Source organism: Periplaneta americana, chromosome 1 (assembly GCF_040183065.1).
Source record: "Periplaneta americana isolate PAMFEO1 chromosome 1, P.americana_PAMFEO1_priV1, whole genome shotgun sequence".
In the NCBI taxonomy this organism is placed as follows: Eukaryota; Metazoa; Arthropoda; class Insecta; order Blattodea; family Blattidae; genus Periplaneta; species Periplaneta americana.
In genome coordinates this window covers 114,288,207-114,310,854 of record NC_091117.1, presented here as the reverse complement: position 1 = coordinate 114,310,854, position 22,648 = coordinate 114,288,207, and the positions used below count along the sequence as shown (strand labels likewise).

The window sequence follows — 22,648 nt, the reverse complement described above, 5'->3', positions numbered from 1 at the left end:
ATGACGTTTTCCTCTATAAATAACAGTAACAATGAAGTATGGCAGATATCATCGTCAAATTTTGCACTACAGACCATGTGGACGTCCTAAAAACAAGATGGTTTGATCCAGTTTAGCCTCAGAACGAGTCAAGGGCCTAATCCTTGAATGCGACATGATGAAGATAATAATGATGATGTATTTCATCACAATATGGTTTCCGGGAGCATAATTCTGTAATATGATTCGTAACATATCAAACTGTCTTACTAGATATAGGCTACTTAAGTTCACATACTTGTTTAATAAGTCACTATACCTTTTGAAGAGGTCATAACTCACAATAAATTAGGGAAGTATTCAGTTCCTGAACACACTGTGCATCATGGTAATGCAGAATTTTTTGCCCCCTTGTATGAGTGAATCTTCCATGATGGCTAATTATGTTAAAGCGCATTAGCTAGGATTAAAAACCACGCGAGTTCATCACCATAATATGAAGTGCCGGTGCATGCGGCCCTCTCGCACCCCGCCCCGCCGGGCAGACTCATCTCAGCGGGCGGTCGCGGCTGCATGCGAACGCTGGCTCGCTGGCTGCAGTGCTTCTCGACAGTGCGAGCGAGACAGTCGGTAGTCGTGAGAGTGCATCGTCCGAGTGCGAGCCACCGCCGCCATCACCCGCACCATTCGCCGGCAACTCCGCGCCCGTAAGTACCCAGTGCATTGACTCCGTTCAAAACCCCATACAGGTGATTTGCATGAGCTCAGAAATGTAAGACAATGGATGGGCTTTGGTCGTGGTCCCTCTTAATTATGTAGGCCGTAACACATTGTGTGACCCAGTGTTGTAGGTTGATAGACGAGGAGGGGGAGGGGGTTAAGGCTGCATTCATACCTGTTAACATTCAAAATTATGGTTGTGAATATTTGTCATTTACGAGAAGTGACAAAACAAAACGTATTCTATTAGCAGTTACAGACTAAAAACGTAGACACCAGATTTAAAACACAGACAAGTGAACATATATAACTTGGCGGAAAAAACTGGGAAACATAAAAAGTGTTTGGTTTAAACACCGAAATAGAATGACTGTCATAAAGCTTCGAAGAAGCTCTTCAGTACAAGAGTATGAGCAGAAAAATGTACAATGAAATGAGAAGAGAGCTTTGAGAGTTAATAATGTCTCTGTAAGACTAAACAGGTCCAAAGGGCCTATGTCAGGTTCTTAGTGATGGTAATTATTTTCGTAATGAACATGGACTTTTAAGAACATCTGGTTCTTTCCTTCTCAGTTTTGTGAAGATTTTGAATCAACATCTGGTATTTACAAGTAGGCCTATGCAGTCAGACGCCCTTTCATGTGATTTGCACGGTGCACGAATCTAGAAATGTAAAACAATAGACCTGGATGTGAGTACGTTTTAATTATTATGTAGGCCGTAGCACACGTTCTTTCGCTGTGCTGGTACCGTGTTTGACGTTGAGGAAATGGACCGACACTTGGAGGGAGGAGGAATAATGCTGAAAATTATAGTTATGAAAATTTGTCACTGAGGAAATACGGTAGAAGAAAAGAGAAAAAATATTTTATTAACAGTTATAGGCTCTATACGTAGATACCAGATTAAAATCAGATAACTAAAACTGAATATTTAAAAATGAAACATGTGGTTGGTTCAAAACATTTGAACAGAATGGCTGCCGATAAACTTAAAAATATTAAGGTAGTATTGAAAAAGGAATTGTAAGTTATTACTGAAAATGGGAAGAAAATAAAAAAATAATAAGTGATAACCTTATAGGACAAAAAATGCCAAAATGACTTTTATCATGTCGTTGATGTTGATAATAATCCATAACTTTAATAAGTAATACGTAACAATCAATCTTCAAGGACAGTTAACTCTATTCTCACTTCAATGTATAGACCTGGATGGAATGCGTTTTAATTGTAATAGACAGGCAGTGACAAGCATATTTCGCTGTGTGGCACCGTGCTTGACATTGATGAAATGAGTCAACCTTCGGTGAGGGAGCAGATTCAGATGCATCACCATTCAAATCATAGCTGTAAAAATGTGTCACGAGACCCAATAAAGGAGAGAGAAAGAGAGAGAATCTTCTTCCGATATTAGTTGCAGCCTGTAAGCGTGTAGGGCACATTAAAGCCACAAAAATGTAAAAATTGGCGAAAGAATACTCAGAAACGAAAAATTGTGTGATCTACACATATAAATGAACGACTTCCATAAAACTTCTAAGAAACTTTTTTTGCACGATCATGTTTTTTGTTGTATTTACAGCTATTGTTGTTAGGCCTTGAAAGTTAGAATTTCCACACAGAAACTTGTTACTAGGGAAACCATTCTTCATAACATAAAACTATACTGAAATAGACCCATTACAGTGCACTTATTGTTACTTAGTTACTATTACAGTGCAATTTTACGAAAGGTTTGGAGTAATATTGCTCTAAATTTTCAATACAAAATATATTGCATTACAAATTTTAAAAATGTGAGGGTGCAAAAAGTGTTGAACAATGCACGTTTGTGAAGTGCATCACAAAATCTCGGAAATTTGTAAAAGCACTTCCCAACCTTGTATTGTAATATATTATTACACTATAAATTTACTGACAAAAGAAGAGTTGAAATATGTAGAAGAAGATGAGAAAACGCTTTCATGAGAAAATAAGTAACAGGCCTACAGTATTTTATACATATATTAATTGTCATCAATCTTGGAGAGCATTTCTGCAGTTCCGTTTTCACTTTGTGAGCATTCTGAGACAACTACAGGTATTTATAAATGGTGGGACTTTCCCATCATGTGACCAGCAGGATACGGGAATCCAGAAATGTAAAACAATGTACAGATACGGAAATAAAATTTGGAGCTCTCTTACTGTGTTGTTTCGCTTACAACACACTGCGCATGTGTAGTAAACAAGAGCCCCTGTTTATATGCTACTTGTGGACAGTCGTGCAAAGTTGTTGTCTACATGTAGGTGGACGACTCCCATCAAGGCTCGCTCTAAATTTTAATTCCGCATCTGTAAAAGTTTGGATGCAGTGCTCTTTGATTATGCAGGCCGCAACACACTGTGTGACCGGTGCTGTGGCTTGATGAAATGGACCGATGGGTGAATTTTAGCGGAATGAATGCTTTGTTCAGATCAATTGATAATGTAAATTACGCTTATGAAAATTTGCCACTTAAAAGATCCGACAAAGCAAACAGAGGAGCTGATATTAGTTAACAGCTATAAGCGCGCAGATCGATTGAAACACAATGTATAACTCAGCGGAAGAAACTTGATAAATACATATAAATAGAACGACTGTCACAAAACTTTCAAAAAGTAGTCTTATGATAGGAGCGGATACAGATGGTAGGAAGCAAAATATCAGGGCTCTACACTATCGTGTTCTCCTCACAATTGAGAAGAAAACAGGTTGGTTCCACATAGATAATTAAGTACAAGATAAAATGAGCCGTTCAGACCAAAAGTGGTGTAAGTCAAAATTGGGTAATGAGGTTTAAAGTAAAAATTGTGTAAAATACTGCGCAAAGTAGCAGTTAATATGTCCTTCGTGCTATTCACCGACTACTAATAGTTTAAATAAATTGAATATTAATTGCTAATTTGCACTGTATTTTACACAATGTTTACTTCAACCCTCATTACCCATTTCTGACTTACATTACTTTTGCTCTAAACGGCTCAAATAAAGCAGTATTCGAAAGTCATGGTTTACAATAGCACAATTCAGATTGTGTCAAATTGTGACTTGCTCAATACTGTCAGGAGATTTAATTTCTTCCAGCCTGAGGCTTCAACTACATTAAAATGTGACAAAGAACGAGTGTTTCTCACACTATAAAGCAGGGGTTGTGGTTCCACAGCAATAATGATGATATAAGTTTATTATTATTATTATTATTATTATTATTATTATTATTATTATTATTATTGTTATTATTATTACTATTACTATTATTATTATTACTATTATTATTATTATTATTATTATTTCTTTGGGTTTTTTTTTGCATTATAGAACGACAGATATTCCGGAATGAAAGGTTTCAGAAAATTAACGAAATTAAATTTATTTTATTTGAATTCTGTGACCCAGCTTCACATCCTCAAACGAAAAAGAAGATTCATACTCAAGACATTAATGGCAATATTCTGATGATACGTTTATTTTATAATCAAAGATAAAACTTAAAACTGTCGTCTATTTTGCATTATTGTATTATTATTATTATTATTATTATTATTATTATTATTATTATTATTATTATTATTATTATTGCACGTAGTCCATCACTGTCTGTGTGGATAGCATGTGTTTTTCCCAACGAAGATATCCGTGGTTCGATTCTCGTGTGGATGGAGATCAATAGGACTAGTTTTTGTTCCTTGCTTTGTAGAGCCCGATCACAAACTCGTGGCACCCGCGCGAAAAACGAATTGGCATCCACTTACATGGACTCGTCCAAGAGTCTTGCTGAGTGGGGGGGAGGGGGTGTTTGATCAGTACGCTATATGAGTAAGCAGTCGCTCGCACACTCAGAATCCCCCCCCCCCTACTCTTAAGCTTCAGAAAGAATCTCGCGCATGTTGGTACCACGAGTTTGCGATCGGGCTCTACTTCTTCCTGTGACGTTACTGCGTGATCCTGCATCATGCTGAACACCGGTTAGGATGACCCGCAGTATGAGTGAATCTAATATAGTCCAAACATCTACTTATATAGTGTTGTAATCCCTCAAGAAAAAGATTACAACGTATTTATTTCCGTAGTGTAATAATAATAATAATAATAATAATAATAATAATAATAATAATAATAATAATAATAATAATAATAATAATATTGACTTGTTATCAGAAATTCCTTCAATCTATTCCTGTTCCAGGTAATAAAGCTACAGAAAAGGGAGAGCTGGCAGACGTAAAATTAATTTTAGAGGCGAATTTGAAAGTAAATTACAATAAAACTATGAGATTTCCTTTACCAGGCCTGATGCTCATACTATTCAAAATAATTAGCCTAGTTCAAGCCTGCAAAACTCGTAAGTAGGGGAAATATGACATCTACCTCACTCCACTTCTATTGGGGACGATCGACTTCCGCATAGAGTTATTTACATTTTCTGGACGTCAAAGGTCCATCAGTGGCGGCATGTAATTTTCAAAAAGGATTGTAATAAAATCATTGTTTTTATAATGCGTTATCTCGTTTCAAGGTTTACAATTATGCTAGATTTCCTGTACGGTAGTTTCTTTGAGATTTCTTTGCACCTAAACTGTTTTAGATTTTCGAAAACTTCCCTCTTATCGTCACCTACGGAAACATAAATTTATAATGAAACTTGAAAGTCACTGTTAATTTCAATTCAAAATGAACACAACTAGTGACATTCTTAATTTTACAGTATATAAATAAATAATCAATATACAGTTCGTAATAATGAACTTACCCGAACGTTTGTACATTCCATAATTCTTAATATGGACTTGTTAAAATGTGGTTTAATATTGAAATGACGAGTAGAATAAATTGGATGGGGTACAATAAACAAGCAAGTCTTTCGTCTTCAACAACAAAATAATCATATTCCCATTTCCTTTGGAAGTAGTATTCCTTCACGCGTTTAGATTTTGCCATGTTCCAGTACTCTTTAAACTGCAGTACGCGTATTATTTGTTTGTTTGTTTGTTTACTTATTTAGGCCTATTTATTTATTTATTTATTTACTTATTTACTTATTTATGTATGTATTTATTTATTCATTCATTTGTCTGTCTGTCTGTCTGTCTGTCTATCTATTTGGCTGGAGTGCGTTACAATGTTGACTGGCAGCATTGACATCCGTTCATATAGCTATCACTCACTTATCAACATACAATTTATTCCTCGTCCTAATACTAGTAAAACCATTTAAGACCAATAATACAAGTTTTGTAAAAACAAGAACTAAAACTTTATTAATGCACGAAAAATCATAATAAATTCTTCAAATGAAGTAATTGGTTTGTTGCCTGCATGGAACATTTCGGACTTATTTCATTTTAGTAGAATACAGAGCACGGAAAGAAAAGTCGTGGACTTTACTTATTTTACACAAAAAGTGGATTTAATCGGCTTTACTATTAATAGGAAGATATATACATAAGTAGACCTTTTTACATTTTATGCACACATACATTTTAAAATTTATTTTACATGTCTTTAATTTATTTATTTCCCTCATTCATTTTTCTCTTACTTTCTAAAGGTATGTTCCTAAGGATTTTATTATCTGTTCATTTGTAATTCTTGACAGTGTATTGTATACCTGCCGCCGCGAGAATAAATGTTGATGCAGCCGAGCATAACTAGAACGTCATGACCGCACTGGTAGAAAAGGTGGGTGAGGTAAGAAAGGGAAGTAAAGCAGTCGCTCTCAGGAGCTACAGGTCTGCAGGTCTGGCCTAGTTCATTCACCATCGTCAGTCGAACTTCAACTTCAAGAATATTTGACCGTTCCGCTCTCACATATTTGAGAAATTTTTAATCATCACTAGCCTTTCACAAGTAGCAGAACACTCTAGCCATGTGGTCAGCTTGACGCAAAGCCACCACTCAAGACAACAATAGACAGACAGAAAACAGATGACATACACTCACTTCCTACAGAAGAACGATTAATCTGCATTTCTTTATTGAAAACCGAACCCATATTCACTTAATTTTTATCACGAAACGCTAGCGCTGGAAACACAATAGAAACACTATTCACAGACTTGTCTGCATTTCTTTATTGAAAACCGAACCCATATTCACTTAATTCTTATCACGAAACGCTAGCGCTGGAAACACAATAGAAACACTATTCACAGACTTGTCTGCATTTCTTTATTGAAAACCGAACCCGTATTCACTTAATTCTTATCACGAAACGCTAGCGCTGGAAACACAGCAGAAACACTATTCACAGTCTCGTCTGCATTTCTTTATTGAAAACCGAACCCATATTCACTTAATTTTTACCACGAAACGCTAGCGCTGGAAACACAGCAGAAACACTATTGACAGACTTGTTGATTATTCTTAATCCTGTAATATATAATGTGCTCATATGTAAGTGGTTCTAGATGTATGAACTGAAAGAGACATGACGGATGGTATCATTGTATACTATTTCAACTTATCATCTCTAGACAGTATGACGGTGTTATAAAGTGTCAATAAAGATCGAGACAAAGCAAAACTATAATGCTGTAATTTTATGACTCTTGGCAAAAACAAGACAAAGAAGTTTTTTGTTGTACCGTGTTGTCATATTATATTACTTTGCTACCTCGGTTTATGTTCTACATCCAAGCTTTCTTCCTCTCGGAGGATTTCCACGCCCTTTGTGCCACGAATACAAACAATGCAACTCAAATTTAAAACGTTATAACAACTCAGTCTCTAATTTATCTTGACTTTTGCCTGCAAGCACGCGTACCCCCATATTGTTTTTCTTTGTAAGATTGGTCGAGTCCAGAAAAATGTCGCACCTAGACCCTTCTCAGTTACATAACATTCTGATCGACCATCTGGCATCATCAGTATAGCACAGTGTTAAAATTTCAAGGTAATTTGTCTCATTTAGTTTCAATATATAATTCAAATAATTCACAAATCAGCTCGAACATGTGTATGTCATGTTAAACTGTACGTTATAATTTAAATGAAAGAGAATTTTCATTTCAGAAATTAAGAAATTTTAAAAAACGTGTACGAATAAATAAAGTGCCCATAAACATAATAAGTTTACGTATGCTAATAAATATGTTAGTAAATAACTAGAATGGTATTTTTGTGTAATATAACGATACAGTATAAACAAATATACAATAGACCTATATTTTATACTTATGCTTATCACCGAACAAAAATTAAATTTAACAATAATTGTACATTACAGTATATTAGACCTATAACTTTTTTGAAATCCATCAAAGCCCGATTAATCTATCGATTAATCGATTAAATTCAAATCGTAAACTTATAATTCATTGTGTCAATTTCTCCGGGAATTTTTGAGACAAACACAAATAAAAAAACGTACGAAGACTCACCTAGTTAATATTGCTTCATCCATGATTTTAAACATGTGTAATCGAACTTTGATCGATTTGAAAAAAGTTCAGATATACTGTAATACACAATTATTGTTAAATTTAATTTGTGTTCGATGATAAGCATAAGTGTAAAATGTTGTATATCTGTTTATACTGTATCGTTATATTTCAAAACAGTACAATATTTTAGTTATTTACTAACATATGTATTAAATTATAATCTATCATTTTTGGCAAGGTTTGAATCCCCGATCTCGAATCTAATGAAATGCATAGCTTTTGTTATGGTCATTTTAATTCCAAACGTGTGGCAGTGTGGGTTTCCACTTAACTCCTCCAGTGATCAGGGGCGGTTCCTCTATATGAGCGCAGGAGCACGTGAACACCTTAAAAACCAACAGTAATCATACATATTACTGTATTAATATTATTACCGGTACATCTATTACTTTCCAATGCGCAATGACGTTCCTACATTTTTCGTTTCGAGAGAATGTCCCGTTCGTGTGTCTTTAAATCTCCATTGGACTGATTTACAGAAGCTCGCACAATTTTCCTCTAGCAGGGTGGAATAGCCTGAGGCGAGAATATTTTCTGGTTTGTTACAATGGTTACAATAGCTCTGGCTCGCACAAATCTTAACGTGCTAGTGACAGAGAAACAGAGATGCTCCATCTCTCTTGGGTCTGGCAACCTGTTCCTTTCTCCCTCTTTCCTCATTTTCTCTCTTTACTTTTTCTTTTCAAAATACCATTATGCGCGGGAGCTAATTCTGTTGTCTTTTGTTCAGCAAAGTAAGGAAAATACAAGCTGCATTGGTGCATATTGAGAGTTGAAACAGTAACATTTCAAGTTTGGAAACGTAAGTGTGTGAAATTATGAGTGTGTTAAATTAAAAGAGGATTAAAATATTCCTCCGTAACACCATGACAGAAGACCGATTAAGTACATTGGCTATGTTGAAAAAAAAAAACTTCTTAACAAGATTAGAGACTTCAATAATAAAGTTATTGATAAGTTTTCATCTCTCAAAACTAGGCGCATGGAGTTTCTCTACAAATAAATCCAGATCTTCAACACCATCTACAACAGCAGTGAAGGCGAGTCCTATGAATTAATTTTACTCTACTCTTGTTTAATGGTTTTAATTTTGGTTTATATGCGTAGATTTGGTGCATGAATATTAGAACTCGTTTATCTCTGACGTGTGACTCAGCTATACGAGAATATATCAGTGTGTTCATTACTCATATTTTTTTCTGAACACCCATTCAAGAAAGGCACGAGCCGCCACTGCCACTGATAATGGAGAGACATTACTTTTCCTCTGGTGTAAGGTGCGCCCACCTCCACAGTTGCATTATGACCTGGGCTGCAAGTACAGTTGCACAAGGCTATCGAGCATTGCACAAATATGGTTACGGCGGGGTCAGGGGAACAGGAGACCGACTTCTGAGAAACCCGTTTCTGTGCTTAAACTTTGTTGCCTTCAAGTGCCTCACACTCCATTAGCAGCAAACTAATTAAAGATCTATTAAGTCCACGAATTTCCATTAAGAGAAGATAATAGTTAAAGAACAAAAATTTCTCTGCTTTGAGAGGCTCGAAAAGGATGTAATTGACACACAATACGAAGATTAGTGCCTAACTAAAGCAAGCAGAGCCTATTAGTAGGTATGTGAAGAAAAGACGAGTATACCTCTTCATTAATGTCCTTCTCAATTATTAGAAGCTGAGATGAACGGTGATGTGATGATACAGGAGTAATGACAGAACGAGACTGGCAGAAGAAACAAGTACTCAGAGATAGCCTGCACAATAATTGGTGTGTCCAACACTTATCTCATAACCGGGCGAGAAACCATCAGTTGATCAAGGTAGTGCTGGTCATGTGTGAAACTAGGGCTTATTTATTTGCTTTATGTAGGTAATGCGTTAAGAAACTTGAAATCGGCATCATATCCAACATGTAATGATTCATTGGATAATGATCTTTGAGAATGAAAACAAACGTACTGAAGAGTATTACAATTAAATATTCCATATTTCATCTCTTTACTATCATCATACCGTCATCTCCATCCACGACATAATCTTCATTCTCGTTGACATCGTCTTCGTCATCATTATCATAGTCATTATCGTCATTCTCGTCATCATCTTCGACATCGTCATACCCGTCATCTTTTCGACGTCATCCTTGTCATCATCTTCGGCATCGTCATCAAAGTTGTCACCGTCATCGTCATCCTGGTCATCGTTGACATTGTCACCATCTTCGACACCGACATCTTCGTCATCATCTTTCACATCTTCATCTTTGTTGTTATTTCCCACATAGGCATCCGTCATCATCTCTCACATCGTCATCATTGTTACCTTCATCCTCATCATCATCTTGACATTATCACCATCTTCTACATAGTCATCCTCGTCATCTTCCAGATTGTCATCGTCGTCATCTTTAATATTGTCATCATCATTGACATCCTTGTCATCGCCATCATAGACATCGTCATGCTTGTCATCGTCATCATAGGCATTGCCATCATCATCATCATCATTATCGATATCGTCTTTATCCTCCTCGATATCGTCTTTATCCTCCTCGATATCGTCAAAAATTCTGGTCTACATCGTCAAACGTTCTCGTCAAACATCCTCAATAACCATATTAGAACTCTCTGACTCCATATGAACCAGCATTATAAAGGATTGATAGTAATTCGTGGTCGTGTGGTCAGTATCAGTTCCGAGACATCAGAATAAGATAAAGGCTAGCAAACACACGTTTATCCCTCTTGGCGAAAAATGGGCAGTGTAGGGGTTCACTAATATGAAATGAAATACTACCAGAGCAAGGAATTAATTTCATAAAATGTTTCAATAGCATCATTTAATTATGTCTAAATTGTGAAATAAGGTTAGATACTGCATTAAATATACTGATGTGGATTCGAATCCTGATTAACGTAGAGAATTTATTCATTTTCAGTTTGATGTCTATTTTGTGGAATCTAGTGTTGCAGAATTTTACTGTAAAGACTTTCGAAAATTACATCGAGATTATATCCTGACAGATGTGAGTAAATAAGTATAGGGAAGCTCTATAAATGTTGTAACTTAATTAGGCTATCCTTATCGTTCCGTCATGCTGCTGCTTTTTAATAACTGTCAATCATTATTGAATAAAGGAATAGACATTGGAAAGACTTCCGGATAGCCTGTATATACAGAATAATTGTAAATGAATTATTTTTAATAATTAAGCTACATAACTTTCATAATGACTATCATAATAATTAATTATATGAAACATTTCTTGTATTATTGAAGACGCAGCAGTTACTGTAGCTTTGCTGTTCCACTTAGGTTCGAAAGCTTTCGATATGACATTATTTCGAGCAGTAAACTGTGAAGAATTAAAGTACCGGTAACGAAATGCATTTTTCGTAATTGGGGAGAAAGTGGTAAATCACAAATCGAATACCTCACATGACGACTTTCTTAGAAATCCTCTGAGAATCTAGATCTCTGAATAATCGGTGCATCTGACGATAGCAAAAAGAAACAGAGACTGAGAGATGCAGCCTGAGTTCCATCATGTTCAAATTATGCATGATCTGCAGAGTGCGAGTTTTTTTTCTACATTTATCTCTCATATATCATACGTGTAAGAACTCTTGGCTTTGTGGAGTTTAATATTTTACAGCAATCATTTCGCATTGCAAAGTGCAACGTAACCGTAAAATAACTTGTAATGAAATATTTATGGAATGTATGAGATTTTAATGTATACAAGTAACAGTTTTGACAAATTTAAACAGCGCAGCGTCTTAAGATTTTGCTCTCTAAAATGACATATAATAATAATAATAATAATAATAATAATAATAATAATAATAATAATAATAATAATAATAATAACCCTCAACTGGTATCGCTTTTTAAGTGTACATTACGATATCAAGCAATATGGGTCTATATTTTCCCATAAATACCAGTTGAGGGTTAATAATAATAATAATAATAATAATAATAATAATAATAATAATAATAATAATAATAATAACTTATTAATAATCACAAATTACGTCATTTACGACCTCGGCATCACACACTACACTTTCCAACTGTTTTCTTTCTCGTCTTTTAAACGTTTAGTTTATAATCATTTATTCAAAAATATGCTTTTGTTTATTCTCTCTTGCTGTATTTTGCAATGCGCGTTCTACTTTCAATTATTCTTCTGACATCTCCTTATTTATCATCCAGTTCTACTGTAAAGTATGTATTTTGTTATTTCTTTTTGTCATTCATATTAAGTGATCGTAATCCGTCCTCATCTTTTATTTTCAAAGCCCAAACTTTACTATCGTACAGCAGATTGGAAAGGGTGAGCGCTAATGGTTAAAATACATTAGTCCCCTTATATTTCGTTCTGGATTTTAGTTGCTGTCCATGGTATTTTCAAAATTCTGCTACAAATCTACTGTATATCTCAAAAGACATCTATATTCTGATTACTGTGGACATTTCAATGCTCAGCCCTCTATGCCATACAAAAGCACTGACGACATGCTATTGATTAATCTTAATTTAAGATTGGGGTCAAATTCTGTATTGCAAAGGGCTATCTTAAAATTCATAAACGCCTTCCGAGTATTTATAAATAGAGTTTTACTTTGAGAGCTACGTTTCAAGAAATATAATCCTGTTTGCTTCTTCTATCAGTAAGTCCTCACATGTTAGCCTGACATTTCTAAATATGTCTGGTTCTTTAATCCTTGTTATTTTTGAAGTGATGATAATTCCGATTTCCATATGTTATCTCATACATACAGTATGTGAAAAACTATGGAATATTGCTCGTAGCTTTATACGTTTTGGTTTTACCATAAATGTTTTCAGCTCATGTAAATTACATTTTATGGTAAAACTAAAAACTTTAAATGTTCCGATTTATATTCCATTCCAATACTTTGTCTTTACCGACCGCATTATCTGCTCTTCATTTACTCTCTAAACTGTTCATAAGTAGGCTACTTGAAAAAAATGCATACGGTTGAGTTATGAGCCACACTCATCTTCCAGAACATTGAATGCCAGCCCAGATTCTCTGAGGGTCGGTTTACTGTTAAGACAATGCAGATATTTGGATGAAAATGAAATAGCATTTCCGTGCATTTGGACAATAAGAGAGGGGGGATATAATGTCGATAGACGAACAAAACGTCAGGGAAAGATGTTAAATATTTCAAGGTAGAAAATCGATTACGATATCCCTCTAATATTTGATTTTGAGAACCCGTCTTCGTAATTAACGTAATTCTTACTTCAAAACTAATGCAAATAATAAATTAGGTGAAATAAATATAAAAACCATTTTCGCAAAATGTTCATTTTCCTTCGAGTAAAATACTCCATTCAAATTATATTCCTATTTCATAGATAAATTCATAGATAAAATTCCTTCGTAGATTTATTTCATTTTATTGGGTTATTTTACGACGCTGTATCAACATATAGGTTATTTAGCGTCTGAATGATATGAAGGTGATAATGCCGGTGAAATGAGTCCGGGGTCCAGCACCGAAAGTTACTCAGCATTTGCTCGTATTGGGTTGAGGGAAACTTGCTCCGACCGCGATTCGAACCCGGGCCACCTGGTTTCGCAGCCAGACACGCTGACCGTTACTCCACAGGTGTGGACTCCTTCGTAGAAATTCGGTTCAAAACATTAAGAAATCTGAATATGCCTAAAGTGCTAAACACGAAGTTTAACTGGCACGGAAGGAGTGTATGCCTAATATAAGCAGTAAAAAAACCATTTCACTATACGCCCGATTTCAATAATTACAGAATTATCTTTCATCCTTTTTAATACACATCAGGCTCCTGTAGGTCGACCCAGTTTTGATTATCAAAGAAACAAATAAGAGTCTCTGTTGTCGTCACCATACTCCCAAGACTCCCACATAATACACGCCAAACAATCAAAATGAAATGTATAAGTGACTGTATAAGCAGCATCACTTCAATCAGAATGTGCATCTTCACAACTGCCTCCACCTACGTAACCTGCCCAGACATGGGCGTACTCTACAATCAGCTGTTTCACATATTTTTTATTGCACACCTGTGCGGCCAGCTGCACTAAAGTGAGAAGTGGTATTGGTTGATTTTAGCCAGGTCAGTGCTATAACTCAGCTATTAATTTCTGATTAATTACAGCAGCTGTGAGGGACTGAACAAATTTATTTCAAAATGTCCACTGTGTTTACAAAACACACTTGTTCCTTCGCTGAGTCAGCAGGGGAAGTGCAGCGAAAAAAAAAAATGCTACGGAAAATGGCGATTGCTCTTAAAACGAAGCCGAAGCGCTGTCAGTCAGCAAGGCGTTCAGTGTTATTGCTGCCTTGGTACCTACAAGACGAAGCCTAGCTGGTATCTGGTAGCCTGACTGTTTACTTTGCTGGAAGGAATGCCTAAACTTTACACTGGAGATGTGCAAGACGAAGACAGTTCGGTCGACTGCCACCTAGCCTGTTAGGTCGCTGGTAGCTAGTAGAATAGAACCCTTTATTTTTTCCAGCTACCAGCGACCTAAATGCCTTTACTGCGCATGCGTCCTGAGAGTCCGTACGTACTCACTACCCCACATGCTAAACGCCTACTGCTATTCATTTCGACGCATACAATGGATTGTGAAAGATGAATTTCAAATATTTACAATATTTGGAATCAGGCTCATCCCGACTGCCAAAATCTATAACATATTGTGAAATTGTTAGATAAAGTAGGAGTTGAAATGGATACCAATAAAGATAAGAGTAACCCTTTCACATGCCATAAAGACTCTTGACGACATAGAAATAGTCCCATACCTTTTTGACTCTGCACTAGAATGAGATGGGGTGAAATTGATACCACTAATAAGTAAATATCTAAATGAAAAATTGATGTTTTACAGTAAGTGACGGTTATGAAACTTGTGGTAATTATCGGTACTGACCTTTTGGCAATGAATACATATTATTTTATCGATGTTCTATTTGCATTAGAAATTACTATATGGGATTTTTAAGTAAGTTATTTTATGATGCTATATCAACATCTTAGGTTATTTAGTGTCTGAATGAGATGAAGGTGATAATGCTGGTGAAATGAGTCTGGAGTCCAGCACTGAAAGTTACCCAGCATTTGCTCAAATTGGGTTGAGGGAAAACCCCGGAAAAAATCTCAACCAGGTAACTTGTCCCGACCGGGATTTGAACCCGGCTAACCGTTACGTTACTCCACAGGTGTGGAGTTATATATATGGGATTTAATGAAAGGGTTTCATTATGACGGAAGTCGCTTTCCAAAAGTGTAATTGTTTACGTGGTTATTTCCGCACTGAAAGTACTAAAATATCCAAGGTACATTCAGGACGTCCTGGAGACCAACACAGTTCTTCAAATTGTCATTTTTTTAAAGACAATTTCGAAAAGAAGAATGTGTTCAGCTACACTGACTGGCAGATACAAAGAAGCTTCGTTTCGATCACTCTGACGTCCTTCCAAGCGACCAGCTAGGCAACGAGCGAAGAGCTCGGTAACCGGCCAGGCTTCATCTTGTATGTACCCTTAGACCTGTCCCGGCTGAACGCAACCATTTTGTGCTGTAAATTTAGATTTTCGACTGGTAACATTATCATAAACAGTCAGTCTATTGACGAAGTACTTATAGGGGAATTCGGGGGAATACGGGCACGTGGGGAATATGGGCAAAATTACGTTTACGTTGCAACGAATTATGTTTCTTCGCCAATAACGGTTAGTATAAAGTGAAAGTATCGTAATGGTTGCTGTGGGAAGCGCGTTGTGCAGTATTGTCTCGTATTGTTGTTAAAACAGCCATCTAAAACGTGCGTATTGACTTCAAAATATACTAAAATTTCACAATACTTATTTTAGATATGTTATATGCAATAGATTACACATGAACTTTAGAAAATAGTTTAAATCTAATAGTATACATACAGAATACACATCTTGAACTGCCGTTCTATTGCGTCAGACGTTGTTTTTTGAATAGTTTAGTGCCAACTGTTGAAAATAAACCCTACATGTCGGTGTAATATGGGCGCTAATGTTCTGGGGAATATGGGCAAGCATTACACTTCATAAAAATTACTCTTTAATCTTGATGAAAATGGCCTACAAATGATTACAAGAGTGAAAGCTGTCATTGCACCCAAAGAACACAAATTGGTGCATTGCATTTACCCTAAAGAAAAGGGAGAAACCATTATCCTTGTGGTCGGCTTCAATGCAGCAGGGAACTACTTTCCTCCAGGCATCATTATAAAAGAAATGAGGACAATAATGACTGAAAGAACAGCTGCCTGCTGTCAGTAAGGTGTACTTCAACAAGCAGTCTGCCTATATTAACGGAGATACGAGGTATGATCATTAAATTCCGAGTCCTGTCCCATAAGTGGAAATAAAATTACCTCATTTAAATTTGGCTACCATCCCCTACAAGGTAGTCCATTTGGGCAGCTATACACTGATCCCAACGTGTCTGCCATTTTTGGAATACCTCCTGGAAGTCGCGTTCTTGAAGCCTGTCAAGCACCTTCTGCGATTCGCGTAGGATCTCCTTCACAATGCCTAAACGGTGACCCTCTAGCTTGAATTTCATCGTCGGAAACAAAGAAAAGTCGCAGGTTGCCAAAACTGGTGAATAAGGGGGCGAGGAACGACGACTATCTTATTACGGGTGCAAAACTGGAGTGTTGCGAGAGCTCTGTGAGCTCTGTGAACTGGTGCAGTGTCGTCGTTGCTTTTTGTCCAGAGTTGTGGTCGTTCATATTCAAAATGGACGTGAGGATCATTATGCACAATTTGTCGAATTTTTTCGACATTTTCGGCAGTGTTGCACGTGTGTTGGTCGACCTGCCTCTCATCGTCCTTCAGCGATGTTCTGCCATTTCTGAAACGCGAATGCCACTCAAAACACCTTGCCTGACTCACTGCTTCGTTCCCGTAGGCTTGCTTCAACATTCCATGGGTTACGGTTGCCGATTTCCCAAAGAATTTGACGCTGGTTCTCTGCTTCAGTTCCGAGTCCATCGTGAATTGGCAAATGCGCGGATGCACGTGCTAACAAAACTTTGTGTAACACAGGTCTCAATGAAGATAGCGTTTCGAAACTCTGTGTCGTGTCTCTTCAAGGTCGTCTAGTGTCACTGTTGCGCACGCGTGTCAATCACATGATCCCTTCGCCCACAGCAGACACAATCTCGGAATTTAATGATCACACCTCTTATATTTTTCTTAATAATCAAGAACTTCGTTGTATATTTCAACATCAGTAAGTATGCACCTGCAATTTTGATAGTAGGTGGACGTGATTCACATAGTTGTAATCCTCATACTCTTAACTTTGCAGTAGAAAATGGATTATGCATGTTTGTCTTCCTCCACATGCCACAGCCTGACTTCAATCAGCAGAGAGGGGTCTGTTTGGTCCTCTGAAGAACGCTTACAGCAGTGGTGTATACAGCTTTATTCAGGCAACATAGGAGACCTTTTACGAAGGTCGAGTTTGCTTCCATTGTCAAAGAAGCATGGAACAGATGTGTCAATGTATGTCTGGCTGTAAATGCCTTTCGAGCTTCAGGCCCGTTTCCACTGCACATGAGTGTCATTCCTGATTATGCTTGCATTGGCACTGCAGCATCTGGTGACAAACCTACAATTCATACAATTCCTTCCACTGATTCAAATGTCTTAGAATCTCCAAACGTCATTCATCGCCAGTCACATCATCTGCCAATGGCCTTACGCAGTAACCATCACAAATTGCATATGCAATATATAATATAGTTAATACAGTTATATTTTGAAGTATTTTAAGTGTTTTTTCACCTCTTTCAGTTGATTGTGATTCACATCGATAATGCCCATTTTACCCCCACACTCGGGGGAATATGGGCAAAACACATTAACTTGCATTTTGCAGTTTTACTTGCATACGTTTAGGACTAAGCAGTCAGGATTCTTATATAATATAGCTCAATTGTGAAGAAACATATCCCAGCTGTAAAATTAATTATTAGAAAAAACCGAGAGATATTGCACCGAAAATAGTACTAAGGTGCCCATATTCCTCTATACCATTTTAAATAAAATGGCAATGCAAATTAATTTTGCGACTAAAATAAACAGAAATGTTGTCAAACGGGAAGAAATTAACGTCACAAGACCACGCATGCTTCCTCAAACATTTTATGCGTTTCGCAACAATTCTGTTCCTCCATCATGTTGCGAATTATATTAATGTTTAGGCTTCCACGGTGATTATGTTCAGAAGTAGACTTCTGGATATTTCTCACCGTGTGCTGGAACTAGACGTCGCCAACTGCATACAGATTCTTCATCAGGGAAAATTCGTACAACCTAAAGAATCACATTCCCTTGTGCGCATCTTATACTCCTGAGTCCTGAGAGTATAGTATACTATACCATACATGATAATCATATAAGCTGTATCTGCAGAGACCCGAAATATAATATAATATACCTGCATTTGTGATCTAACTGTAACCTGCAGAACCTTTTCAGCATTTTCCCTCATGTCAGTGACTGTTTTTTGAAATGTAGAATTACATTGAACTTTAAAAATAAAAACACAAATGTCTCAAAACTCAGGAAGTTATACCTGACCACTGTAAACCTGTATGTTAGTCCGAAACGTTGAAGCTGTGAAACACACAAAAATCTACTTCTAACTTAATGCTTATAGTTAATTTTCATCAAATTTTAAAAGATATATCATAAACGTAATTTAATACACGCTCAATTCAGATAAACTTTCGTACAAAATGTATTATTTATAATCCTAAAATTAGCCCACAACGCTTAGCATGTCTGACTGTGAAACGAGCGGGCCGGGTTGAAAATCTGGATGGACAAAGTCAATTGGCTGGCGATTTTTCAACCAATTGAAGTAGAATTGCTTGGTAATTTTCGCGCTATACCTTAGACTCATATCGCCTTTATTTATTCGCATGTCATTTAGGGACCGGATTTTTATGTAATTACGTATTATATTCCTTTGCAAATCTTGTAATTACCATTAATATATTAAAATTTGATACTACATATTTTTACATATTTATCCTACATTACATATTATGGCTTGGTATTACATAAATCTACATATTTAAGGGTTTTATTCGTTTTTACTTCTCCAAAAGGGGGAAAAAAACTTCTGCTGGGGAAGTTTACAATTAGAAATACCTACACAGATTTAAAAAGCCTTTTTACCTACCCAAGGAAGGATATATTTCGGGACGAAACATAACGTTCTTAGTTCCAGGAAGTAATAGAGGCATCCCATGCCGCCCACTGTAAATATGAGTGAACAAAAGGCAACCTCTCTCTGTAAAAATTACTCAGAAAGTAGTGTTCCCTTCATGCGATGGAGTAGGACGAGGACGACATGATTTGTCTCAAACTATAATTGTTCTACACACGTTTTAACAAGCCATCCCCATGCAATTTGCAACCTATCCACCCTCTTCTAATCCTTCCAGGGAAAACTCGTGTCAAGTCTGACATGAGCTGCAATAAAGTAGCCGACTTTTGAAAAGAAGCTGGAGTAAAGGAACAAACTGGAAAGATGTTGAAAGATTAAAACAAATAGCTTTTCAGGTTATTGCATGAATTCTTTACTTTAAATTTAGTACACCTATACGGAAATCGGATTTTCCGAGTAATTAGAACCTTGAGGTTGGAATAATCCTACCCTTCTGAATAAGACAGGAATGTCACCTTTCAAACAACAGTTTGTAAATGCCTATAGTTTCAGGTTTTAGTAGGTACTTTGTTTCTTACAGGGAGCAGATCTCCTCTTATTATTTTCTTCTAATCCAGTAAAGGGAAATAATGATTGCATTACTGTTCTCATTTTGTCATTCATTTCACTCAGTCCTTTAGTTTTAGTAGTTACAGTATAGAGTGCAAGTGAGTTTATATACTGCTTTTAACTAACTAACATGGCTCCTGTATCTTCAACCCTAACGACAAAAATAAAATCATGGATTGCGATGGACGAAGCTTTCACTAAAAATGGAAAAACGGTAAAGTGTCAAGTGTGCGGTAAAAAAGTCGGGTGCTGTATGAAATCACAACTGAAGAGTCTTACCTATCCTATACCTGCTAGATATTGATATTAAATATTTTCATGATTTTACATATTTTGGTACATATTCAGCTTATTTTTCTTACATAAATATGTACATATTTCACACCTTGATATTACATAAAAATCCGGTCCCTAGTCATTTTCATCAATGCCATAGCTCGGATTAAGATCACGATGCTGTATTTGTAGAAGAGCGCGACCATTCGGCGACAAAAATATCATTCGCAAGGATTTCCAACACGGAGGGAGCCTGCCTAGGGACGAGTGAGGTTGCCTGTCCGAAACTTGCTCGAAACTTGAGTACGCAGCCAACCTTAGTGTAGTCAGCCGTTGTGGATTGAGAAAAAGCTCGAGAGTAAGCGCAATAGATCTTCTGAAATTCAATTCCTTATGAAATCCAAATTTAAACATGTGACAACAGACAAGATAACAGAGACGGCATGCCAAAAATCATATTTTAGACACCGGTATGCTGCTAACATGCATTTCAGTGAAAATTCCAAATTAAAACATGTAAAAGCAGACAAGATAAGAAAGACGGTATACCCAAAATCACCTTTTAGACATCAGTATGCTGTTAACATGCATTTCAGTGAAAATCCCAAACTAAAGCATGTGGCAACAAACAAGATAAGAAAGACGAAGTGCAGACAAGATGAGAGGGACGACATGCCCAAAACCACATTGCAGACATCAGTCCTGTTGCTGACATGCATTTCAATGAAAATCCCGAATTATAAAATGTGAAAGCAGACAGAAGATAAGAGAGACGGCATGCCCAAAACTACCTTTTAGACATCAGTAGTGCTCCTAACATGAATTTGAGTGACAATCCCAAATTAAAACATATGGCAGCAGACAAGATTAGACAGACTGCATGCCCACAACCACATTTTAGACATCAGTACTGCTAGTAACATGCATTTCAGTGAAAATCCCAAACTAAAAAATGTGACAGAAGACAAGATAAGAGAGACGGCATACCCAAAACCACTTTTCAGACATCAGTACTGCGGCTAACATGCATTTCAATGAAAATCCCAAATTAAAACATGTGATGACAGCACACAAGGTAAGAGACGGGATGCCCAAAACCACCTTCTAGACATCAGTATGCTGCTAATATGCATTTGAGTGAAAAGCCCAAATTAAAACATGTGACAGAAGACAAAATAAGATTGACGGCATGCCAAAAAATTCTTCTGGACATGAGTATGCTGCTATCATGCATTTCAGTGAAAATCCCAAATTAAAACATGTGACAGCAGATAAGATGAGACAGACTGCATGCCCAAAATCACCTTTTAGACAACAGTATTCTAGCAAAGAAGCAGCTAAATGAATATGCTGAAGCAGCCTACGACAGAGCACCAGGAAGTTGCTACATCCAAGAACTAAGGAATAAAGGAATCGACAGATGGCAGACTGAATGGAGCCGTAAAAACGCAGCAATGTGCAAAGCATTCTTCCCATCCGTAAAACAACGATTAAAAGTGAAATTACTGGATACTCCAGGGTCTAGACTACTGATGACAGGCCATGGGAAAATCGTCATACTTACATAGATTCAAAATAATAGACAACCCAACTTGTATTTGTAACCAGGGAGCTCAAACTATAGACCACTTAATTTACGAATGCAAAGTGCTTAAAAAGATTAGGGACATTATGCGTAATAACCTTATTATCAGAGGAGGAACGGAGCCTCCAACCAAAGATGAAGTAATAAACAACTATTTGAAACTGTTCACAAGATTTATAAAAGCCATAGACTTTGACAAACTATAGTTCAAAACACGAACACAATATTCTGTAAAGTATTACCACACTTCCTTAAATGAATTGTAATCTGATTTGAATGCATATTCCAAACATGTAGTGTTCCTGCAAAGTAATGGAGCACGATTGTATTAAAAAAAAATCAGTACTGCTGGTAACATCCATTTTAGTGAAAATCTTTTTTTTTTGTTTTTTTTTTGTTTTTTTTTTTTTGTTTTGTTTTTTGTTTTTTTTTTTTTTTTAGGTACTTCGTAATGCAAAAGACGGTCCACCGCCTTGGCATTTTAGGTAAATTATGCGCTCCCTAACCAAGAGGTCCATGATTCGATTCCCGGTGTGGGCAATGGATGACACTTTTCTTCTGTTCACGGGACTGTGTGTATGAGCCTTATCACGTGCCGTCCTTTGTTGTCTCAACGGTGGTTCCGTGCCGTGCTGATCATACAAACAGGGAAGCCGAAATGTCTGCCTGTCTAGTGTCTTTCGGAAGATGATAATTTCACCTACACCGCATTGGATAGTTAGGGAAGTAAAACTGACAAAGACGAATATTTTTGTATTGT

The 22,648-nt window shown here is 36.6% G+C and overlaps 1 protein-coding gene across 1 annotated transcript in view; it reads left to right on the top strand.

Moving 5' to 3' along the window:
* The first annotated feature begins 541 nt into the window (after window positions 1-541).
* Window positions 542-22,648, top strand: part of LOC138700021 (zinc finger C2HC domain-containing protein 1C-like) — a 612,196-nt gene continuing 590,089 nt past the window's right edge. Inside the window, exon 1 of the mRNA XM_069826311.1 lies at window positions 542-686. The gene's annotated coding sequence lies outside the window, so the exon portion shown is untranslated. The remainder of the gene's footprint in view (window positions 687-22,648) is intronic.